The sequence below is a fragment of the Chiloscyllium plagiosum genome, chromosome 7 (genome assembly GCF_004010195.1).
Source record: "Chiloscyllium plagiosum isolate BGI_BamShark_2017 chromosome 7, ASM401019v2, whole genome shotgun sequence".
Lineage (NCBI taxonomy): Eukaryota > Metazoa > Chordata > Chondrichthyes > Orectolobiformes > Hemiscylliidae > Chiloscyllium > Chiloscyllium plagiosum.
This window is the reverse complement of record NC_057716.1, coordinates 101,752,662-101,777,248: the sequence shown is the minus strand read 5'-3', so window position 1 is coordinate 101,777,248 and position 24,587 is coordinate 101,752,662.

Genomic DNA, 24,587 nt, shown 5'->3' with positions numbered 1-24,587 from the left:
TTAATATTTAAACATCATCTATGGAGTAGTCAGTTTTTATAGATCACACAAGCATGGATCATTTGCTTTCCCAAAATGCAACAAGGCTGGTACAATTGCAACATTTAAGAGGCATTTGGATGGGTATATGAATAGGAAGGGTTTGGAGGGATATAGGCCAGGTGCTGGCAGGTGGGACTAGATTGGGATATCTGGTCAGCATGGACAGGATGGACCGAAGGGTCTGTTTCCATGCTGTACATCTCAATGACTCTATGACTCGATATAAAAGAGACCTAAGTGGCAACTTTTTCACACAGAAGTTGGAACTTGTATGGAATGAGCTCCCAGATGAAGTGTTGGAGGCTAGTACGATTTCAACATTTAAAAGGCATCTGGATGGTCATATGAATAGGAAGGGTTTGGAGAAATATGGGCCGGGTGCTGGCAGGTGGGACTAGATTGGGTTGGGATATCTGGTCGGCATGGACAGGTTAGAACAAAAGGTCTGTTTCCGACTCTATAACTCTAAATACACAATATGACCAAGAAGAGTCAGCACACCTTCATGATGGCACCATCATGCCCGACAAATTTACTCGATTCTTTGAGGAGGTAACAAGCAGGATAGATAAAGGGGATGTAGTGGATGTAATATATTGTGAGTGCTAAAAGATGCCACACATCACATAAGTTGATAAGATATAGGAACAAAATTTGGCCATTCGGCCCATCGAGTCTACTCCACCATTCAATCATGGCTGATATGCTCCTCACTCCCATTTTCCTGCCTTCTCCCCATAACCCTTCAACCCATTGCCAATTACAAATCTGTCTGATTCCTCCTTAAACGTACTCACTATCCCAGCATCCACCGCACTTTGGGATAGCAAATTCACCAGATTCACAACCCTTTGGGAGGAGTAGTTTCTCCTCGACTCTGTTTTAAATTTGTTATCCCTTATCCCAAGACTATGACCTCTCATCCTAGAATACCCCACAAGAGGAAGCATCCGCTCCACATCTATTTCATCCACACCTTTTATCATCTTGAGTACCTCATTGTTCTAAATTCCAGAGTGTATAGGCCTAAACTGTTCAATCTCTCTTCACACGACAAGGCCCTCATCTCTGGGATCAATCTAGTGAACCTCCTCTGAAGTGCTTCCAATGCCAATATATCTTTCCTCAAATAAGGGGACCAAAACCGTGCACAATACTCCAGGTTTGTTGGATGACTGAGTAGATTCGGCCTGCGCTGATTGGAATACAGAAGAATGAAAGGTGATCTTACTGAAGTACACAGGATTGTTAGGGGATGTGGCAGGGTCGATCTGGAAAGATGTTTCAAAGGGGAGTGAATCTGTGGAATGCTCTCCTACTGAGGGTTGTCGAGGCTCTGCCATTAAGTAGATTCAAGATTGAGATGATGCTGAGGGGAGTGTGTCAGTATTTAGAGGGAATATGTCAGTATTTACAAAGGATCCCCCCAGGGAGTGTGTCAGTATGTAGAAAGGGCCCTGCGGGGGGAGTCAGTCAGTGTTTACAGGGGTCTCCCTGGGGTAATATAACAGGGCGGCACAGTGGTTCAGTGGTTATCACTGCTACCTCATAGCACCAAAGTCCCAGGTTTGATTAGGGTGCATGGTATTGGGGGCAAAGTACTAACTTGGATTGAAAGTTGGTTGGCTGACAGGAAACAAAGAGTAGTGATAAACGGCTCCATTTCGGAATGGCAGGCAGTGACCAGTGGGGTACCGCAGGGATCAGTGCTGGGACTGCAGCTTATTACAATATATATTAATGATATAGAAGATGGTATTAGTAATAACATTAGCAAAATGAAGGTAAGCATGCAGGTACAGCAGGTAGTGAAGAAGGCTAATAGCATGCTGGCCTTCATAACAAGAGGGATTGAGTATAGAGGCAAAGAGGTCCTTCTGCAGCTGTACAGGGCCCTGGTGAGACCACACCTGGAGTACTGTGTGCAGTTCTGGTCTCCAAATTTGAGGAGAGACATTCTGGCTATTGAGGGAATGCAGCGTAGGTTCACGAGGTCAATTCCTGGAATGGCGGGATTACCTTACACTGAAAGACTGGAGCGACTGGGCTTGTGTACCCTTGAGTTTAGAAGACTGAGAGGGGATCTGGTTGAGACATATAAGATGATCAAAGGATTGGACACTCTGGCGGCAGGCAACATGTTTCCGCTGCGGGGTGAGTGCCGAAACAGAGGACACAGCTTAAAAATACGGGGTAGACCATTTCGGACAGAGATGAGGAGAAACTTCTTCACCCAGAGAGTGGTGGCTGTGTGGAATGCTCTGCCCCAGAGGGCAGTGGAGGCCCAGTCTCTGGATTCATTTAAGAAAGAGTTGGATAGAGCTCTCAAGGATAGTGGAATCAAGGATTATGGAGGAACTGATTAAGGATGATCAGCCATGATCATATTGAATGGTGGTGCAGGCTCGAAGGGCAGAATGGCCTACTCCTGCATCTATTGTCTATTGTCTATTCCAGCCTTGGGTGACTGTCGGTGTGGAGTTTGCACATTCTCCCCGTGTCTGTGTGGGTTTCCTCCGGGTGCTCCGGTTTTCTCCCACAATCCAAAGATGTGCGGGTCAGGTGAAATGGCCATGCTAAACTGCCCATAGTGTTAGGTGCATTAGTCAGAGGGAAATGGGTCTGTGTGGGTTGTTCTTCAGAGGGCGGTGTGGACTGGTTGGGCCAAAGGGCCTGTTTCCACAATGTAGGGAATCTAATTTAATCTAATATTTACAGGGGGTCCCCATGGAGCGGGAGTGGGAGTGTGTTAGTATTTACAGGGGCATCCAGGGCTAATGTGTCAGTATTTTTACAGGGGATTCCCATGGAGTGGCTGGGAGAAAGATGTCAGTATTTACAGGGGGTCCCCATGGGGAAATGTAACAATATTTACAGGGGGTTCCCATGGAGCGGGAGTGGGAGTGTGTCAGTATTTACAGGGGCATCCAGGGCTAATGTGTCACTTTTTACAGGGGTTCCCAGAGAGGAGTGTGTCAGCATTTACAGGGGGTGCCTAGGGATTGTGTCTGCATCTCTAGGGTCTATTTCTCCAGGATTTTGCTTCCTACAATGTCCCAGTGCTTGGATTTCCATCCTTGGAGGCTGTCGATCAAAAGTGATGTGTTGGCAGCTCTCACTTGCATGAAGAATTGCCTCTTGGCCGAAGCAGTTTTTCGCTGTCATTGTGTTGGGCAATTATGCCGTGTTTAGGTTTGACTGTGCACAAAGTAAATGTTAACTCGTCACCGTTAGTGGCCAAGCGAGGTTTACTGGAAGAATCTGTGATCCAAGCCCTGCACTTCCTGGGAAGCGGAGAGGATACGAGGTAGCTGGGGTTCGACTGAAAATGGACAATATTCTCAGAAACTGTGAATAAGCGCCTGTAGAGTTGGCGTTAGGAATGTACGCAACTGTTTGGCAACTTCTTTACCCAACCATCGCCCTTGTTACTGACCTCTGATCCCATCCCTCCCATCAATGGCACGGATGTTTTGCCAACTGGAGGCTGACTGGAGAGTTGGTTGATTAAGATCAGCCAAGTTTTTTCCCCCTGGACAGAGTTTTGGAGGGCTTGTCTCCAACCGGTTGGCAAAGCTTGTCACCATCTCCAGATCACGACCGTGCCGTCAACCCCCAATGGCCCAACATTCTTTCTCCGCATGTAACCTGGGCCCAGATTCCGAAATAATCGAAGCCACGTTTGAGATCAGGAGTGGCAAAGTCACTGCCTGCAGCAACATGAAACATGCGAGACAGTGATGTGGTTATGAATCACAGTTCTGATATGAAACCATCCTGTTTATGGAGGGTTTTATCCTGTGTGTGTGTATGTGTGTGTGTGCACGTGTGAGTGCGTGTGTGAGTGTGTGTGTATGTGTATCTGTGTGTGTATGTGTCTGTCTGTGTGTGCGCCTGCATGTGCCTCTGTCTGTGTCTGTCTTTGTCTGTGTGTGTGTGTCTCTGTCTTTGCGTTTGTGTGTCTGCTTGTGTCTCTCTGTCTCTGTGTATGTGTGTCTGTGTGTGTATCTCTGTCTGTGTGTGTGTATGTGTGTGTGTCTGTGTGTGTGTGTCTGTGTGTGTATGGTTTGTGTCTCACTATCCCACTTCTCTAAACTTGGAGCTCCTCAGCAGCTGGGAGATTGCTAACTTTGCAATACTGGGAGTTGGCCGAGACATTTTGCTCTGGGATTGCCATGCTTTCAGGCACCTCAAATCAGAAATAGCCAGTAGGATTCTCACTGCCCAAGGCCCTAACCTTTCCTTTCAAGAGAAGCAGTGCTTTGCTTGTATGCCTTTCAATCTGGTCTGCTGCACTCACTGCTCACAGTACAGTCCCCTCAATGTGGGTGAGGCCACAGACTGGTTTAAGGAAGATCTCCACTTTCTCTGTAGAAATGATCTCGATCTTTCTAATTGCTTGTCATTGCAAGAAACGATCTCCCCCTCGTGCTCACATTTCTGTTCTGGACATGCCACAGTGCTCCAGAGGAGAACGACGCACACTGGAACAGCAACACCTCATTTCCCAATTGGGCACTTTCTGGACTCAACATTGAGTCCAACAACTTCAGACCATGAATGCTATCCTCTATTTCATTTCCTTCCTCCTATCTCATTCCTCCATCCAATGTTTGATTTGCTTGGTTTTGTTTTCAGTAGAACTGAGCCACACTTTGCTTTTATCACCTACCCTTGACTTATATCACTTCTCTACAACCATTACCACTCTCTTTACCTTTTCTCTGTGACATATGTGATCTATAATGTCCCTCATGCTATAACCTTCCCCTGATCTTGTCTTCTGTTCCACTTGCTACCCCACACCTTCATTCTACAGCAAAACAATCACAGGTAGGTAGGATTGTGGAGAAGGTGTTTGATATGCAACTTTTATTGTGGAGGAGCCAGTGGTGGACTGGGGTGGACAAAGTTAAAAATCACACAGCATTAGGTTATAGTCCAACAGGTTTATTTGGAAGCACTAACTTTCAGAGCGACGCTCCTTCATCAGGTGGCTGTGGAGCAGGATCATTGATAAAAGTTCTGTGTCTTATGATCCTACTCCACAGCTACCTGATGAAGGAGTAGTGCTCTGAAAGCTAATACTTTTAAATAAACCCGTTGGACAACCACCTGATGAAGGAGCGTCACTCCGAAAGCTAATGCGCTTCCAATTAAACCTGTTGGACTATAACCTGATGCTGTGTGATTTTAACTTTAGCCTTTATTGGTCAGTGCATGGAGTATACGAGTTGAGAGGTCACATTGTGGCTGGACAGAACATTGGTTAGGCCATTTTTGGAATACTGCATTTAATTCTGGTCTCCCTGCTTTAGGAAGGATATTGTGAAACTTAAGAGCTTGCAAAAAATGCTCACAAGGATGTTGCTAGGGTTGGAGGATTTGAGCTATAGGGAGAGGCTGAACAGGCTGGGGCTGTTTTCCCTGGAGTGTTGGAGGCTGAGGGGTGACCTTATAGAGATTTATAAAATCTTGAGGGGCATGGATAGGGTAAATAGACAAGGTCTTTTCCCTGGGGTGGGGGAGTCCAGAACTAGAGGGCATAGATTTAGGGTGAGAGGGGAAAGATTTAAACAGGACCCAAGGGGCAACTGTTTCTCGCAGAGGGTGGTACGGGTATGGAATGAGCTGCCAGAGGAAGTGGTGGAGGCTGGTACAATTGCAACATTTAAAAGGAATTCGGATGGGTATATGAATAGGAAGGGTTTAGAGGTAGTGTGAGACCTGCTGAGTTTCTCCAGTACTTGGTTCAGGTTGATGCTGTTTGATGGATTAACGCCGGCCAGGGCACAGGGCAAGATGACCCTGCTCTTTTCCAAAGACAAGGCTACAGGATCTTTCTTCACCCACTGGAGAGGGCAGACAGTAGCCCAGTTTAACATCACCTCTGAAAGAGGGCACCTCTGACACTGCTGCACTCTGTTAGCTCTGCAATGGAGTGTCAGCCTGGAACACACAGGTGACTGAGGACTGTCAGAACAACCGTTGAATGGCGGAGCAGATATGATGGGCTGAATTGCCGATTTCTGAGCTATGTCTTACGACCGGAGTGAGAATTGAACCCCCAATCTTCCAACTTGGAGCAAGAGCCAGGGTCCAGGTCACACAGAAAGGAGGGCAACTGAGGATGGATACTGATTGGCCAAGACCCCACATTCGACATAGAAAGGAGCATGAAGATGTAACAATTTGCTAAGAATAAATTTTATTGAAAGGTTTACCTGCAATTTAAAGAGATCTTTTTAATTGTGTCCTGACTAGTTCACAAAGAAGTGTAGAAACATCGGAATATTCCAATGCATTATCACAATAGACAGAAAAGAATTCCAACTCACACATACGTAAGGCAGGAACTGGTCCAGACAATGTTATCCAAAGTCAGGAGTTCTACCGAAACCTTCTCCAAATTGCTTGCTCAGCTGTGATATCATCAAGAACTTGCCTTCAGATTCTACACAGACATGTCCTCACTCACATTTATCTGTTAATCCCTGCAGAGGTGGGAAACTGTTCCTGAGAACTCTCTGTTTTCAGAATTCACTGTTTTGAGAATGCGGTTCATTAGAGGGCACAGGTGTAGATGAAGATATTGGGATTAGCAGAGATGGGTCAGTTTGATAAAGTCTGGCCTGGGCTTCATTCGTTCATCGCCAAACTTTGGGTATCACCAGCAATGCGGGGATTAAATTGCCCATCCCAGGTTTGCGTTAAAAAGATCTTGAGGTGCAGAGGGTCATGCCCTGCCTCTGAGAGAGGCAGCACAGTGGCTCAGTGGTTAGCACTGCTGCCTCACAGCACCAGGGACCTGAGGTCAATTCCCGCCTTGGGCAACTGTCTGTGTGGAGTTTGCACATCCTACCTGTGTCTGCGTGGGTTTCCTCTGGGTGCTCCAGTTTCCTCCCACAGTCCAAAGATGTGCAGGTCAGGTGAAGTGGCCACACTAAATTGTCCGTAGCATTAGGTGCATTAGTCAGGGGGAATGGGTCTGGATGGGTTGCTCTTTGGAGGGTCGGCGTGGACTTGTTGGGCCGAAGGGTCTGTTTCCACACTGTACGGAATCTAATCGAAATCTCATTCCAGGGCTTTATGGGCAAGAAGGATGTGTTCATACCACAGTCGAACAGGTTCCAGGGCCAAACTGCAAAACTTTTGCATGAACGACAAGTGGTGAGAATGGGAGAGATTCCTGTGATGGAATAAAATTGATGTCTCTACCGTCGCTATCCACATCTTCAGAATCATTAGACACAGGTGTAACAGTAGGCCATTCTGTCCATCCAGTCTGCTTCACTATTCAATGTGATTATGGATGATGTAATAATCCTCAATTTTCCTGCCTTTTCCCCATAATCGTTGATTCCTGTACCGATTAAAAATCTTTCTCAACCTTGAAAATACCTAACGACCCAGCTTTAGCAGCCTTCTGTGGTACAGTGTTCCTCAGATTCACTACTCGAAAAGTGAAGAAATTCCTCCTCATCCCCCTCTTAAATGGGCAATCTCCAATCCTGAGATGATGTTCCCTAAGTCCTAGCCTCTCCCACAAGTGGAAAAAACCCTCCCACATCTATCCTGTCAAGTCCCCTAAGAATCCTACACGTTTTAATAAGGTTACCTTCCAACTACCTACAAGAGGCTGAATGGCCTAATCTTGATTCTTATGTTGCTGGGTTCCAACATCAAGGGGCTTAAAAAAAAGAAGCAGATGTTCAAATATGTGCAGAGATGGAAGAGTTGAGAGTGAGTTTTTCTTCTGGGAAGAGCGATAAAGGAGTGTGGCACTGTCAACGGATGGGAACAGTGGTGAGGCATGGGAGTGGCTACCAGGCTGGGTTTACCAGGATACTGCCTGGATAGAGGGTGCGAGCTATAAGGAGAGGCTATAAAAACTTGGATTGTTTTCTCTGGAGCAGTGGAAGCTGAGGGGTGACTTGATCAAAGCTGATAAAATTATGAAATGCATAGATCGGGTAGACGTCCTATTCATATACCCATCCAGTTGCCTTTTAAATGCTGTAATTGTACCAGCCTCCACCACTTCCTCTGGCAGCTCATTCCACACACGCACCACCTTCTTGTGTGAAAAAGTTGCCCCTCAGGTCCCTTTTACATCTTTCTTAAGGGGTTTTCAGATAAACACATGAATGTGCAAGGAATGGAGGGATATGGACCAAGGGTAAGGAGAGGGGATTAGTTTAATTTGGTGTCATGTTTGGTACAACATCGTACAGCACGAAAACAGGCTCATGCCGACCAGATATCCTGAATTAATCTCGTCCCATTTCTTATATCCCTCTAACCCCGTCCTATTCATATACCCATCCAGTTGCCTTTTAAATGCTGTAATTGTGCCAGCCTCCACCACTTCCTCTGGCAGCTCATTCCACACACGCACCACCTTCTTGTGTGAAAACATTGCCCCTCAGGTCCCTTTTATATCTTTCCCCTCTCACCCTAAACCTATGCCCTCTAGTTCTGGACTCCCCCACCCCAAGGAAAAGACCTTGTCTATTTACCCTGTCCATGCCCCTCATGATTTTATAAACCTCTATAAGGTCACCCCCTCAGCCTCTGACGCTGCAGGGAAAACAGCCCCAGCCTGTTCAGCCTCTCCCTACAGCTCAAACCCTCCAACCCTGGCAACATCCTTGTAAATCTTTTCTGAGCCTTTTCAAGTTTCACAATGTCCTTCCTATGGCCCTATGTTTTGAGTGCACCTTCAAAAAGGTTCCTCCAACCTTTGAGATAAACCCAAAATGACAAAGCCCATAAGGAGGGAGAGGGTCAGTTTCACCAATCCCAAGGTGAAAACAAAGCCTCACAATCACAGAACTGGAAGGTACGTGAAAGGCAAAATCTTTGTTTTCCATCTAGTGCTGAGGTGGGGCTGTGCACAACACAGCGTCACACACGCACGCATGCACACACACACACACACACACACCCCAGCTCAGAGTTCCTGTAAAAATGCACGTTGAGCTGACCGAGGTTCTTCCCACACATTCCCTGCTCTGTCATCACCAGCGAGGAGACTGCGTGCCAGCCACAGGGAAATATCAAAGGAGCAGTGCATTCCCTCAACCTCGGGGCATTGGGAGGAATCACCTGCAGCAGGAGAAGGCACAGCAAGATCCAACAACAATCAACAAGAGAAAGGTTGCCTCGTTGAAACAAATAACTTTACAAACGGGCTCAGCATTACCTCTCCCCTCCCCCTCCAGCCCAATCACCCCGCGGGTGAAAAAAGAATTTTTCTGTTTGAAATCATTCCAGAAACATTGTCTATGCGAGCTTTTACTTACCTGATGTCACACCAGCAGCCCACTGAGATGGCAAACTCCCCCCCACCCCCGACCCCACTTCCATGCAGACTACACGTGACCGCAGATGATATGGGGAGGGTGCTCTCGGTGGTCGGAATCAGCTGAGAAAGCTAGCTTTAATTTCAGAGGAGGGGGCATTCTGAGGAGACCTTTAGGATAATTAAAGTATTATGTTCAGTGGTCAGTCCACTGAAGCGAAGGCGTGGGATGGAAGTCAGATTTAAGAATTCTCAGCGGTCCTGCCTTTTCACGAGGAGTCACTGGTATAGGTTTGTTGGCCCTCACAATGAGTGCTGATTCAACAATGTGCATTTACATAGCACCTTTGCTGCAGTGAAAGGACTGTGAACTTTCAGGAGTCAGAATTTTATCACTGATTGCTTTAAGGTATTCAAGATGATAAAAGGTGTGGATGAAATAGACGTGGAGCGGATGCTTCCTCTTGTGGGACATTCTAGGGTGAGAGGTCATAGTCTTGGGATAAGGGATAACAAATTTAAAACAGAGTCAAGGAGAAACTACTCCTCCCAAATGGTTGTGAATCTGGTGAATTTGCTATCCCAAAGTGCGGTGGATGCTGGGACATGAGTAAATGTAAAGAGGAGTTAGACAGATTTTTAATTGGTAATGGGTTGTAGGGTTATGGAGAGAAGGCAGGAAAATGGGGGTGAGGAGCACATCAGTCGCGAGTGGGTTGCTGGAAAAGCACAGCAGGTCAGGCAGCATCCGAGGAGCAAGAAAATCAATGTTTTGGGCAAAAGCCCTTCATCAGCTCTGATGAAGGGCTTTTGCCCAAAACATCAATTTTCCTGCTCCTCGGATGCTGCCTGACCTGCTGCGCTTTTCCAGCACCACACTTTCGACTCTTATCTCCAGCATCTGCAGTCCTCACTTTCGCCCTGTGAGGACCATATCAGCCATGGTCAAATAGCGGAGCATCCTCTATGGACCGAATGGTCTAATTCTGCTCCTATGTCTTATGAACTTATGAAGATGATTTTCGGATGGATGACAGGAGCCTGGTCAATGAGGTAGGCTTTTAGCAGTGGTCTCATCGCAGAGAGAGAGAGAGAGAGATGCAGTTGGGTATGGGGAGGGAATTCTGAGCCTTGCTGTCTGGGGCAACAGCCCAGAACTGGAGGAGATAAGCAACAGCCCAGAACTGGAGGAATGCAGAGCTCTTGGAGAGTTGTGGAGCTGGAGGAAGTTATGGAGAACAGGAAAGGGGTACACCCGAAGTTATCCTGGGCACCCTGGTCAATTTTTATATCTCAATCGATATCATACAATTATAGATGACCCTGCCTTTATCACTTCACTGTTTAAGGAGCTTGCTGTGAGCAAATTGGCTGTGATGTCTCCTGTATGTCAGTAATCATTTCATAGAAATTGAGAACATTGTGACACTTTGTTTAAATACATACTATCCCCTAATGTTTATCAGGATGTAGTTCGTCCTTAATTGAGTTAATCATATTTACAAGTGGGTGGTGATGGTGATTTTAGAGAATGGCAATAGCTGGGTAAAACCAGGTTTGTTCCCAGTGTTGGTATTGCTAAGAAGAGTAAGGGGGTGGTAGCTGAGAAAATTAAAGTAAAATTTAATTAAAGCAAATTAAGTTTCCTGATATTTCATTGATAACAACTTCAGCTTATATTTATAAAGGACCATGAACATAATGAAACCTTCCAACTTGTGTCACAGGGCAATAGTATTAAAGTGTAACACCCAGCCACTATGGCGATATTAGGATAAAGTATGATCAGAAAGGTAGGTTATAATGAGGGTCTAAAAGGGGGTAAGTGAGGTGGAGAGACAGAGAGAGATGTTGGCTGGAAATCCCAGAGTTTGCTCCCAAGTCAACTCTACAGGTACAATTACAGTGTTTAAATGACATTTGGATAAGTACATATAAGAAATGTTTGGAGGGAAATGGGCCATGCACAGACAGGTGGGACTAGTTTAGTTTGGGATTGTGGTCGGCATGGACTGGTTGGACCACAGGGGCTTTTTCCGTGCTGTATGACTCTACACTTCTATAACCATGGTGGAACCCAAGGTTGAAAATTTTAATATTGGGTGTTTGCTGAAGCAGATCGAGAAGAGGCAGAGAGCTGTGGAAGCAGGATGTGGGATGAGTTAGGACATTTTGAAGAGGCTGGATCGTTAGATAGGGAGCAGGACAGGTTCATGATTGATTTAACCTTCCTACATAGGAAAGGTCAAATCATAGAATCTCTATAGTGTGGAAGCAGGCCATTCAGCCCATTAAGTCCACACCAACCCTCTTAAAACCATCCAGACCCAGTCTGCCACCCTAACCTGGTAAACACCTCACCCCCCGCCACCACCTACCATAGCCAATTCATCTAACCTACATATCCCTGGACACTATGGGACAATTTAGCATGGCCACTCCACCCAACCTTGGACAGTAGCCGGAAATTGGAGCAACCCAGAGTAAACACCCTCATCCACAGGAAGAACATGCAAACTCCGCAGAGACAGTCACTCAAGGGTGGAATTGAACCCAAGACCTTCGCTCTGTGAGGCAGTGGTGTTAACCACTGAGCCACCATGTGCATGAGCCATTGGGAGCTGTACAGTTCAGTCATAGGATTCAGTTGTCTGCAGGGGTTGGATAGGAATTTTCTCTCAGTTTTTCTTCATGACCAGGCCTACCAACCCCTGACTAGCCTGATCTCGGATTTGTGTGGCCACAAATGTGGGAAGAATATCAGATGAGTGCTGAAGTTTAATTCTATCAGCGTAGAATGGCATCATTGGTGTTGCTGGTCTTTATCTGATCCCGTTTTGTGACAATATTTTTAAGTTGGATTATTGCCAGTAGGGCTACAGAACACCTGAGTCTTACTGAAACTGGAACTTACCAAGTTAGAGGCAGAGGCTGGATGGGCTGGGGCTATTTTCCCTGGAGCATCAGAGGTGAGGGGTGACCTTATCGAGGTTTACAAAATCATGCGGGGTATTGCTAAGGTGAATTGCCAAGTTATTTTCCTCGAAGTAGGGGACTTCAGAACAAGAGGGAATAGGTTTAAAGTGAGAGGGGAAAGATTTAAAGGTGAGTTTTTCTTTGAAACATTTTCATACAGAAGGAGGTGTGCAATTTTTTAAATTCATTCATATGGTGAGGGGACCACTGGTCAGGCCATCAGTTATTGTGAATTAAACTTGCTGTGGGTCTGGAGTCGCATATATGCGTGATCAGGTAAAGATGCTCTTTCTCTCTCTAAATGGTATTGGATGTGTTTCTCTCCTCCATCCATCAACAACCGATTAATGGTCATCATTACACTCTCAATGCCTGGTAGGACTTGAACCCAGGCCCCTAGAAGATTCCCTGAGTCTCTGATTAACATCCAGCAGCAATATCCCCTTGGTATGTGGAATGAACTGCCAGAGGAAGTGAGGTAAAAACAATGACTGCAGATGCTGGAAACCAGATTCTGGAAGAGCACAGCAATTCAGGCAGCATCCGAGGACAGGCAAAATCGACGTTTCGGGCAAAAGCCCTTCATCAGGAAGTGGTAGAGGCGGGTACAATTACAACATTTGGGCAGGAACATGGATAGGAAAGGTTGAGAGGGTTTTAGATTAGATTACTTACAGTGTGGAAACAGGCCCTTCGACCCAACAAGTCCACACTGACCCGCCGAAGAGCAACCCACCCAGACCCATTTCCCTCTTCACCCAACACTATGGGTAATTTAGCATGGCCAATTCACCTAACCTGCTCATTTTTGGACTGTGGGAGGAAACCAGAGCATCCAGAGGAAACCCACGCAGACACGGGGAGAATGTGTAAACTCCACACAGACAGTTGCCTGAGGCTGGAGATGAACCCGGGTCTCTGGGGATGTGAGGCAGCAGTGCTAACCACTGTGCCACCCTGCTGCCCCCAAATGCAGGCAAATGGGACTAGTTCAGTTTAGGAAACAGTCTAAAGAGAGCAGTTTAGGTGGATTGGCCATGCTAAATTACCCATATTACTCAGGGAAGTGCAGGCTAAATGTATTAGCCATGGGAAATGCAGGGTTACAGGGATAAGGTAGAGGGATGTTTCTGGGTGGATACTCTTCGGCGGTTCGGAGTGGGCAAATTGGGCTGAATGGCCTGTTTCCCCTATAGGGATTCTATAGAAACCTGCTCATGGGTGAGTTGGGCCAAAGGATTTGATTCCATGTTAACATAGCACATAGTCAGCATAAATAATTCAGCTTCAGATTCAAATCCAGGTTTACTATGATTCAGATCCAAGATCACAATTATGCAAACTTTTGTAACCTAGCTGCAAGCCCTACTGAGTCAGACGGAAAACATTAACATCAGGAATTAATCTCCATTTATGTCGTGTCTTCAAGCCTTCCCAGGTCAGGTGGAGGTTAAGTTCAGATTACAATTCCTTTTACTCTGCTGAACAATCATTTCTAAGCCCCGTGCAGTGACAAATAGTGTACAGTTTTCATTGACCTGTCCTGCCAAGCTCTCCTCAGTCAGGTTTAATAGGAGGCCACTCTTGTGCTGTTCTAGGGTGGGTTTTATTGGATCTTCACAGTCAAGCACATCTTCTTACTTTTATACACCTATTAATAGACCACACAACGGTGAGGTTACAGAGCACCGTGTTCTGCGACGCACAGGTTCCAACATCTTAGTACACTGTATTAATAGACCAAAGTGTCCAATCCTTTAATAACCTTATACGTCTCAATCAGATCCCCTCTCAGTCTTCTAAACTCAAGTGTATACAAGCCCAGTCACTCCAATCTTTCAACGTAAGATAGTCCCGCCATTCCAGGAATTGACCTCGTGAACCTACGCTGCACTCCTTCAATAGCCAGAATGTCTTTCCTCAAATTTGGAGACCAGAACTGGACACAATACTCCAGGTGCGGTCTCACCAGGGCCCTGTACAGCTGTAGAAGAACCTCTTTGCTTCTATCCTCAATCCCTCTTGTTATGAAGGCCAGCATGCTATTAGCCTTCTTCACTGCCTGCTATATGCATGCTTGCCTTCATTGACTGATGTACAAGAACACCTAGATCTCGTTGTACTGCCCCTTTACCTAACTGGACTCCATTTAGGTAGTAATCTGCCTTCCTGTTCTTGCCACCAAAATGGATAACCACACACTTATCCACATTAAACTGCAACTGCCATGCATCTGTCCACTCACCTAGCCTGTCCAGGTCACCCTGAAATCTCCTAACATCCTCCTCACATTTCACCCTGCCACCCAGTTTTGTATCATCAGCAAATTTGCTAATGTTACTTTTAATACCGTCATCTATATCATTAATGTATATTGTAAAACGCTGCGGTCCCAGTACTGATCCCTGCTGGTCACCGCCTGCCATCCCGAAAGGGAGCCGTTTATCACTACCCTTTGTTTCCTGTTAGAATGCTGAATGGACTCACAAACTCTTAACATTCACCTGTGACTGTGTTTTTGCCGCTGTTTACTTATCATTTACTTATCTATGTGATTTAACTTTGTGATCAGCCTGTATTGCTCACAAGATAAAGCTTTTCACTGTGCCTTGGTACAATCCACGTTCAATTCATTTAGACTCAGAGAAACAAAAAAAATAGGAGCAGGAGTAGGCCATTTGGTCCTTTGAGTCTGTTCCACCATTCAATATTAGCATGGCTGCTCATCCACCTCAGTCCCCTGTTCTCACTTTCTCCCCTATACCCTTCTCCCTTTACCCCGAAGATCTATATACGACTCCTTCTTGAAAATGTTCAATGTTTTGGTCTCAACCACTTTCTGTGGTAGAGAATTCTACAAGCTCCCCACTCTCTGGGTGTAGAAATTTCTCCTCATCTCAGTCCGAAATGGCCTACCCCATATTCTTAGACTGTCACCCCCTGGTTCTGGATTTCCTGGGAATATCCTTTCAGAATTTATGTGCCTTCTCCTGTTAGAATGTTATAGTTTCAATGAAATCCCCACTCATTTTTCAAACCCTTGTAACGATAATCCTAACCAATCCAATCTCTCTTCGTACATCACTTCAGACTCATTTGCACATTCATTAAACCCTATCTTAACAAGATCAAGTTTGGCTGACACTACATGTGAACTAAGATTCAATCTCTACCTCAACCTTACAGCCAAAGGAATGAAAATGAGGATGAAGCAAGGGTGGTGAACATTGGGAACACTCTGCAGCAAGTAATAGTTCACAAATGTCCTTTAGGGAAGGAAACTGCTATTCTTACCAGTTCTGGCCGGCAGGTGCCTCCACACCCAGAACAACATGGTTGACTCTTAACTGCCCTTGGGGCAATTAGGGATGGGCATTAAAGGCTGCCCGGCTAATGATACCCTTGATCCTTGAATGAATAAAAGAAAAAGTTGACATTCATCAACTGTTCATTTTAAAACTGCAATTGAGGACTCTTGTAGGGCAGTGGTAAGCCAGGAGGCCTATGTTCAAGTCCTACCTTTCCAAAGGGGTGGAATTACATCTTTGAGCAGAATATCTCCGGGTAAAGAGTATAAGCGTGTGTTTTGGTGACAGGTTCAGCCTGAACAGAACAAATGTGATAAATAAACATTTTAACAACAAACTTACATCAGGCATGCTAAGTAAACAGACAAAAAAAATGAGAGTTTCCTCGGTGGGATCTTTGTGGAGTTGCATAGAGAGGGGAGAAGTTGGTAGAGTTAACTTATAACTTCTGATATTTTTGAAAGCAGGGTTGAGCCCACGAAAAGATCAGGCCTGAGCTTATTGAATGGAAAGCAGGCTTGTTAGGCCAAATAGGAGGAAGTGAGGACTGCAGATGCTGGAGATCAGAGTCGAGAATGTGGTGCTGGAAAAGCACAGCAGGTCAGGCAGCATCCGAGGAGCAGGAGAATCGATGTTTTGTTCATTCTTGATGAAGGGCTTATGCCTGAAACGTCGATTCTCCTGCTCCTCGGATGCTGCCTGACCCACTGTGCTTTTCCAGCACCACATTCTCGACTTGATGGGTCAGATGGCCTACTCCTGCTCCCATTTCTTATGTTCTTGTGAGAGTGGAAACAGAAGGCTGGATGCACTGACAACGTGTTAATTTCCGGGTGTTCCATGGAGGGATTCCACAGCATATTTCTCGTTCCATCACTGAGCAGCAGAGGCGTAAGTTATCACTGTGGCCGGAATCTTCCAGTGTCCAGTGTGGGTAAGCATCGGCTCAGCATCATTTCAGATCGCCAGCAACTGCAGGAGTTTGCCTTTATTACCCTAACTACAGAACAACCTCGGTTATCCAAACATCAATTAACTGAATTTCGGATTATCCGAATAAGATCTCAAGGTCCCGTAAAAACGTTATCTGTTATCCGAGCAATCAGTTATCTGAACAATCAATTATCCAAACAAATTACTCTCTGCCTGTCTTGTTTGGATAATCGAGGTTGTTCTGTACTCACTGTATGAAAGAGTTTTTTTTCTCACATCACCTTTGTTCCTTTCACAAAGCATTTTAAATCTTCGCCCTTTTGCTGTTGGTTCTTTTATAAGCAGCAACACTTTCTCCTTATCGACTCTGTCCAACCAGTTCAGGATTTTGAAAAACTCTATCAAATATCCTCTCAGCCTTCTTCTCTCCAAGGAGAACAGAATCAATTTCTTCAATCTGTCCTCGTTGCTGATGTTTCACATTCCTGGAAACATCCATGTAATTGGCTTCTGTACTTGGATTCCTGAAGAAGGGCTAATGCCCGAAACGTCGATTCTCCTGTTCCCTAGATGCTGCCTGACCTGCTGCGCTTTTCCAGCAACACATTTCCATCTCTGATCTCCAGCATCTGCAGACCTCACTTTCTCCTTCTGTACTCTCTCTCCAATGCATTCACAACATTCCTATACTGTAATGTTTAAGGGTGGTATGGTGCCTCAGTAGTTAGCACTGCTGCCTCACAGCGCCAGGGGCCCGGGTTCAATTCCAACCTCAGGCAACTGTCTGTATGGAGTTTGCACATTCTCCCCGTGTTTGCGTGGATTTCTTCCGGTTGCTTCGGTTTCCTCCCACAATCCAAAAAATGTGCAGGTCAGGTGAATTGACCATGCTAAATTGCCCATAGTGTTAGGTGCGTTAGTCAGCTGTGAATATAAGGTAGAGTCTGGTGGGTTATTCTTGAAGAAGGGCTTATGCCTGAAACGTCGATTCTCCTGTTCCCTGGATGCTGCCTGACCTGCTGCGCTTTTCCAGCAACACATTTTCAGCTCTGATCTCCAGCATCTGCAGTCCTCACTTTCTCCTCTGGTGGGTTATTGTTTGGAGGGTCACTGAATTTTTGGGCCAAAGAGCCTGTTTTCATACTGTAGGGAATCTAGTAATCTAATGTGGTGTTCACATTGCTGCACCTGAGGTCCAACAAGCTTAGCATCACCTCCCTGCTCTTGTACTCTATGTCCCTATTAATAAAATTGAGGACATTGTGCGCTTTAATACTCATCCTCTGTGCAGGTTGGACTTGACATATTAATCAGTACGTAACCCAAGTTTCCAAACCCATCACTGCAGATGGTGGAAGTCGAATTCAATAAAACAAATCCAGATTTAAGAATCTCCCAATGTCCATGAAACCATTGCAGATTGTTGGGAAAACTCATCTGGTTCGCTTGATACACTTGAGGGAAAGGAAGCTGCCATCCTTACCTGGTCAGGCCTACATGTGACTCCAGACCCACAGCAATGTGGCTGACTGCCATCTGAGCAAACCTTTCAGTTCAAGGGCAGCTAGAGACAGGCAATAACTGCTGGCCAGCCAGCGATGCTCATGTTCCACATGAATAAAAAAGATTTTTTTAAAAATTGGTAGCTGTCCTCTAGTCATACAGACACACTTGCAAACATATAAATTAGAAACAGAATTCAAACTTGCTCCACCATCCAAGATGATCATGGTTGAGCATCCAACTGTTCCTGCTTTTCTCTCCATACCCTTTGATCTCTTTAGACCGAGGAACTACATCTAACTCTTTCTTGACGACATTCAATGTCTGAGCCTCAATCGCTTCCTGTGCCTGATAACTCCACAGGCTCCCCGCTCTCTGGGTGAAGACATTTAAGACTATGGACCATAAAAACATAGGCCATTCAGCCCATCGAGTCTGCTCTGCCATTCAATCATGGCTGATAGGTTTCTCAATCCCATTCTCCCTCTTTCTCTTCATAATCCTTGATCCCCATAATGCTATCCATCTCCATCTTAAATACACTCAATGATGTGACGTCCACAGCCATCTGTGGCAGTGAATTCCATAGATTCACCACTCTCTGGCTGAAGAAGTTTCTCCTTATCTCCATTCTAAAAGGTCTTCCCTTTACTCTAAGGCTGTGCCCTCAGGTCCTAGTGTCTCCTACCAATGGAAACATCTTCCCAACATCTACTCTGTCCAGGCCATTCAGTATTCTGCAAGTTTCAATTAGATCCCCCTCATCCTTCTAAACTCCATCAAGTATAAACCCAGAGTCCTCAAATGTTCCTCATATGTTAAGCTTTTCATTGCTGGGATCATTCTCCTGAACCTCTTCTGAACACGCTCCAGGGCCAGTACCTCCTTTCTGAGATACGGGGCCCAAAACTGCGCACAATACTCCAAATGTGGTCTGACCAGAGCCTTGTAGAGCCTCAGAAGTACATCCCTGCTTTTATATTTAAGTCCTCTCAAAATAAATGCCATCATTGTATTTGCTTCCGAACTACTGACTCAACCTGCAAGTTTACCTTGAGAGAATCGTGGACTAACACTCCCAAGTCTCTTTGCACTTCAGACTTCTGAATTTTCTCCTCAGTTAGAAAACAGTCCATGCCTCTATTCTTCCTAACAAAATATATGACCTCACACTTTCCCATGTTGTACTCCATCTGCCACTTCTTTGCCCACTCTCCTAACCTGTCCAAATCCTTCAACGCTACCTATCCCTCTACCTATTTTTGTATCATCTGCACACTTAGCCAGAATGCCCTCAGTTCCTTCATCTTGATCATTAATGTAAAAAGTGAAAAGTTGTGGCCCTAACACTGAGCCTTGTGGAACACCACTTATCACTGGCTGCCATCCTGAGACAGACCCTTTTATCCCCATTCTCTGCTTTCTGCCAGACAGCCAGGCTCCTATCCATGCAGCTCCTTGCCTCTGACACTATGGGTCCTTATCTTACTCAGTAGCGTCCTGTATGGCACCTTATTGAAGGTCTTCTTGAAGTCCAGGTAGACAACATCTATTGACTCTCCTTAGTCTAACCTAACCATTACTTCCTTAAAGAATTTGAACAGATTTGTCAGGCAGGACCCCCACCCCCACCCCACTTTGATGAACCCATGCTGACCTTACCCTCATCTCAGCCCTAAATGGCCTTACCCATATCCTTAGGTGGTGACCCCTGAGTCTGGACTCCCCGGTCATTGTGTGTCCTTCCTGTCTAGCCCCTTTAGAGTTTTACAGGTTTCCATGAGATGCCCCCCAACCAGTTCCATTTTCCTAAACCCCGGGAAATATAATCCTAATCCATTCAGTCTCTCTTCATATGTCAGTCCCGGCATCCCAGGATTCAGCCTGGTAAATCTTTGTTGTACTCCCTTCATCGCGTGAACATCCCTCTCCCCCACCCCACCCCACACCCATCACCACCCCCAAGCCCTTTTAGGTCCTTTGCTTATCAAGAAACTACCCATGTCTGGTTGGGCAGCACAGTGGCTCAGTGGTCAGCACTGCTGCCTCACAGTGCCAGGGACACAGGTTCAAATCCTGCCTAGGGTGACTCTCTGTGTGGAGTTTGCCCATTCTTCCTGTGTCTGTGTGGGTTTCCTCTGGGTGCTCCAGTTTCCTCCCACAATCCAAAGATGTGCAGGTTAGGTGAACTGGCTGTGCTAAATTGCCCATAGTGTTAGGTGCATTAGTCAAAGGTAAATATAAGGTGGGGGAATGGGTCTGGGAGGGTTACTCTTCAGAGGATTGATGTGGACTTGTTGGGCTGAAGGGCCTGTTTCCATACTGTGGGGTATTTAATCTAATCTGAAATTATTCAAAGACTCTGATCCCATCTCCCTGTGGGGAAGAAATTCCAAAGACTCACAATCTTCTGAAAAAAAAAAGGAATTTTCTGATTTAAATAGTTGACCATGAAGGTTTGAGCAGTGACTCCTCCTGTTTCCCCAAGAGGAAATATCCTCTCCATACCTACCCTGCCAAGATCCCTCGGGATTTTCTATGTTTCAATCAAATCACCTTTCTCTTCCAAATTCTAGTAGATACAAACCTAGCCTGTCCAATATTCCCCCTTCAGACATACACGCAGTTCCGTTAGTTGCACATTAACACTTCTCTAAACTCCGGCCTACCTGTGTTTTTCCATTCACTCATGGGACACGGGTGTCACTGGCTGGGCCCAGCATTTATTCCCTGCCCCTAGTTGCTCCTTGAGAAGGTGGGGCTGAGCTGCCTTCTTGAACTGCTGCAGTCCATATGCTGTAGGTAGACCCACAATGCCCTTGGGGGAGAAATTCCAGGATTTTGACCCAATGACTGTGAAGGAAGGTCGATATATTTCAAAGTCAGGATGGTGAGTGGCTTGGAGGGGAACTTGCAGAGGGGTGGTGCTCCCATGTATCTGCTGCTGTTAGGTTTTTTGAAATGGAGGTGGTCATGGGTTTGAAAAGTGCTGTCTAAGGTGCCCTGGTGAATTTCTGCAGTGCATTTTGTCAATGGTACATGCTGCTGCTACTGAGCGCTGGTAGTGGAGGGAGTGGATGCTATGCATGTGGTGCCAATCAAGCGGGCTGCTTTGTCCTGGATGGTGTCAAGTTTACTGAGTGTTGTTGGAGCTGCACCCATCCAGGCAAGTGGGGAGTATTCCTTCACGCTGCTGACTTGTGCCTTGTAGATGGTGGACAGGCTTTGGGGAGTCAGGAGGTGAGCTTTACATCAATCTGCAAAATGGTGTGGAGGCATCCAGCATAGAGGAGACCAGTTGGCCTATCGTGTCAATGGTGACTCTGACAGGAAGTTGTCCTTTTCGTTCCTATCTCCTGGTTTCTCCCTCGTTGCTTTACAAATTTCTCCCCTTGGAGCTTTTATCCAATCCCCTTTCGAGAATTACCATTAGATCAACTTCCACCACCCAGGCAGTGCATGGGAGAACATAATAAATTGCTGCATTAAGAGATTAATAAAAGCAGGTATTTGTAATGATTAATTTTGTGCAATCTTCAAAAACTAAATTACTGAGTAATCATGATCGCATGATGATCCAGCAAACTGTCAACTCTCAGAATTGCCTCCCACACACTCCACATTACATATGCAGGTATTCCAACCAGCAATTACACCTCAACAAATCCGGATCATTTGTTAATTGATAGTCCCTGCAACCGAAAGTTTGTGTGCTTTAGCCCCAATAAAACAGACCTCGATGATAACCACATGCAAGGGCAAGTGAGACTCACACTGTCCTTCAGGTCACACAGAGACAGTAACATAGACTGGAGATGTCATTGCTCGCTCTCTCTCTCTGTCTCTGTCTCTCTCTTTCTCTCTCTCTGTCTCTCTCTCTCTCTCTCTCTCTCTCCACAGATGTTGCCAGACCTGCTGAGTTCTGCCAGCATTCATTGTGTTTGTTTCTGAATTCCAACATCTGCAGTGTTTATAATGACCAAGAATGTTTGCAGTGTTGTTGGTTAAGGTATAATCTTGCTGCCAAATCCCTCTCCTGGGAGTGATTGTTAGGGGTCACTGTAGATGGAGCTTTACTCTATATCTCACACCATGTACTGTCCCTGTCCTGAGAGCGTTTGGTGGGGGAAGAGTGTTTGGTGGGGGACAGTGCCGAGGGAGCTTTTATTCTGTATCTAACCCTGTGCTGTCCCTGTCCTCGGAGTGTTTGATGGGGACAGTGTAGAAGCAACTTTACTCTGTATCTAGCCCCATAGGAGTTATTGTTGGGGGAAACTGTAGATGGAGCTTTACTCTGTATGTAAAATTGTGCTGTACATGTCCTGAGAGTGTTTGGTTGGGGAGAGTGTTTGATGAAGGACAGTGTACAGGGAGCTTTCTTCTGTATCTAACCCTGTACTGTCCCTGTCCTGGGAGTGTTTGATGAAGGACAGTGTACAGGGAGCTTTATTCTGTATCTAACCCTGTACTGTCCTTGTCCTGGGAGTGTTTGATGAAGGACAGTGTACAGGGAGCTTTATTCTGTATCTAACCCTGTACTGTCCCTGTCCTGGGAGTGTTTGATGAAGGATAGTTTGGAAGAAGCTTTACTCAGTATCTAAACGTCAAGTCAAACTGTGAAGGTGCTCAGTTTTCACATGGTGAGCGTATTGCCCAATACTAACATGCCTCACCTTGAGGGAAAAGATGTTTTTCTTAACTCGAGAAAGGAGAGTTCAGGCTGATTAATTGCACAGTTCAATTTCTCTTACACAACAAAGGACAGTAAATACTCCCACTCCAAGTCCTCCTCGCATGTTTCTTGCCTGAGGCTCAGAGGTAGCTATCTCATAAGTGCTGCTGAAAATTGCTGTTTCGGGCAATAATGTTTTTGGAAAGTATTTCACAAGGCAGAGAGAACCAGCCTGCTGTGATAGCCGGCCAATAAATCTTCCGCGCTCAGCAAGATCCTCTGTTGGGTCGGGAATTTCCAAACAGCCAGGATGATCTGTAAGCAATGCAAACATTCCCATTTAACTGGCAGTGCCTTTGATCTCCAGCACCACCACAAGCTCACCCTGAACTTGCGGACACTTGCTTTTGTTATTCAGTAACACAGAGTTATGTTGGACTTTGGGCATGTACACTTTCCAGTCATCTAGGGCATTGCTCATTGTAAGTCCCAGATGTTGCAGAGGATGCTCACTCTCTTTAAGATACATTGCCTTGCTCTGCATCCGTATCTTTCAGTGATCTTTCTCTTTCGGGTAACAACATCCAGTTGTTCTGAATTGGCACTTTTGATTGGTTTTGATTTGATTTATTGTAGTAACGTGTACCTAAGTGCAGTGAAAAATTTTGTTTTGCGTTCAGTACAGGCAGATCATAATGTACAAGGACATACAGACCATAAGGTGATTGAACACAGTGAGGAATCCAAAGTTACGGCTGTACTAAAGCAAGATCTGTGGAGGTGCTGGTGTTGAACGGGGGTGTACAAAGTTAAAAATCACACACAACACCAGGTTATAGTCATCTGATGAAGGAGCAGTGCTCCAAAAGCTAGTTCTTCTAAATAAACCTGTTGGGCTATAACCTGGTGTTGTGTGGCTTTTAACTAAGATCAACATTAGATTTGAAATTTGAGAGGTCAATTCAGAAGTTTAATGACAGCAGGGAAGAAGCTGTTCTTGAACCAATTAGTACGTGTGTTTAAGATTTTGTAGCTTCTGTCTGACGGAAGAGGTTGGAAGAGATTATAGGAGAAAGTGAGGTCTGCAGATGCTGGAGATCAAAGTCTGTGCCCGAAGCGTCGAATCTCCTGTTCCCTGGATGCTGCCTGACCTGCTGTGCTGTTCCAGCAATAAAGTTTCAACCTGGAAGAGATTATAACTGAGATGGGAGGGGTCTTTGATGATGTTGGAAGCCTGTCTACGACAAGAAGTATAGAAGGAGTCCACGGATGGAAGATTGGTTTCTGTGATGGTCTGGGCTGTGCACATAACTTCCTATCATTCGTTACGGGCCTGGACAAAGCAGTTGCCGTTCCCGGGCATAATGCATCCAGATAAAATGCTTTCTATGGTGCATCTGTAGAGGTTAGTGAGGCTCCTTATGGTCGTGCTGAATTTCCTTAGCCTCCAGAGGAAGAAGAGGAGTGGCTGTGCCTCTTGACTGTCGCATCTATGTGGATGGCCCCAGGCAGATTGTTGGTTATTGTCACTCTGAGGAACTTGATGCTCTCAACCATCTCCACCTCTTTTGGAGGTCAGTTAGAGCTTAATTGTGCAACAGTTACCCCTGTGGTCCCTTGGAGGATAATTGCTGCAGCTCTTATTATAAGGTCAGTTGGAGTGTAATTGTTCCCTTCTTCTTTCTACCTACTCCTCTGCTTAACTCATTCATTCATAGACAAATCCTATAAGCAGGATACCTATAAATATAATGTCAACTGGAATAGTTTGAGTGTTTGTAATCCATTTGTCTTTGCTACACAGTCTGAGGTTCTGGCCTTAGTTCTCCTAATTCTTTTATTTTCATTG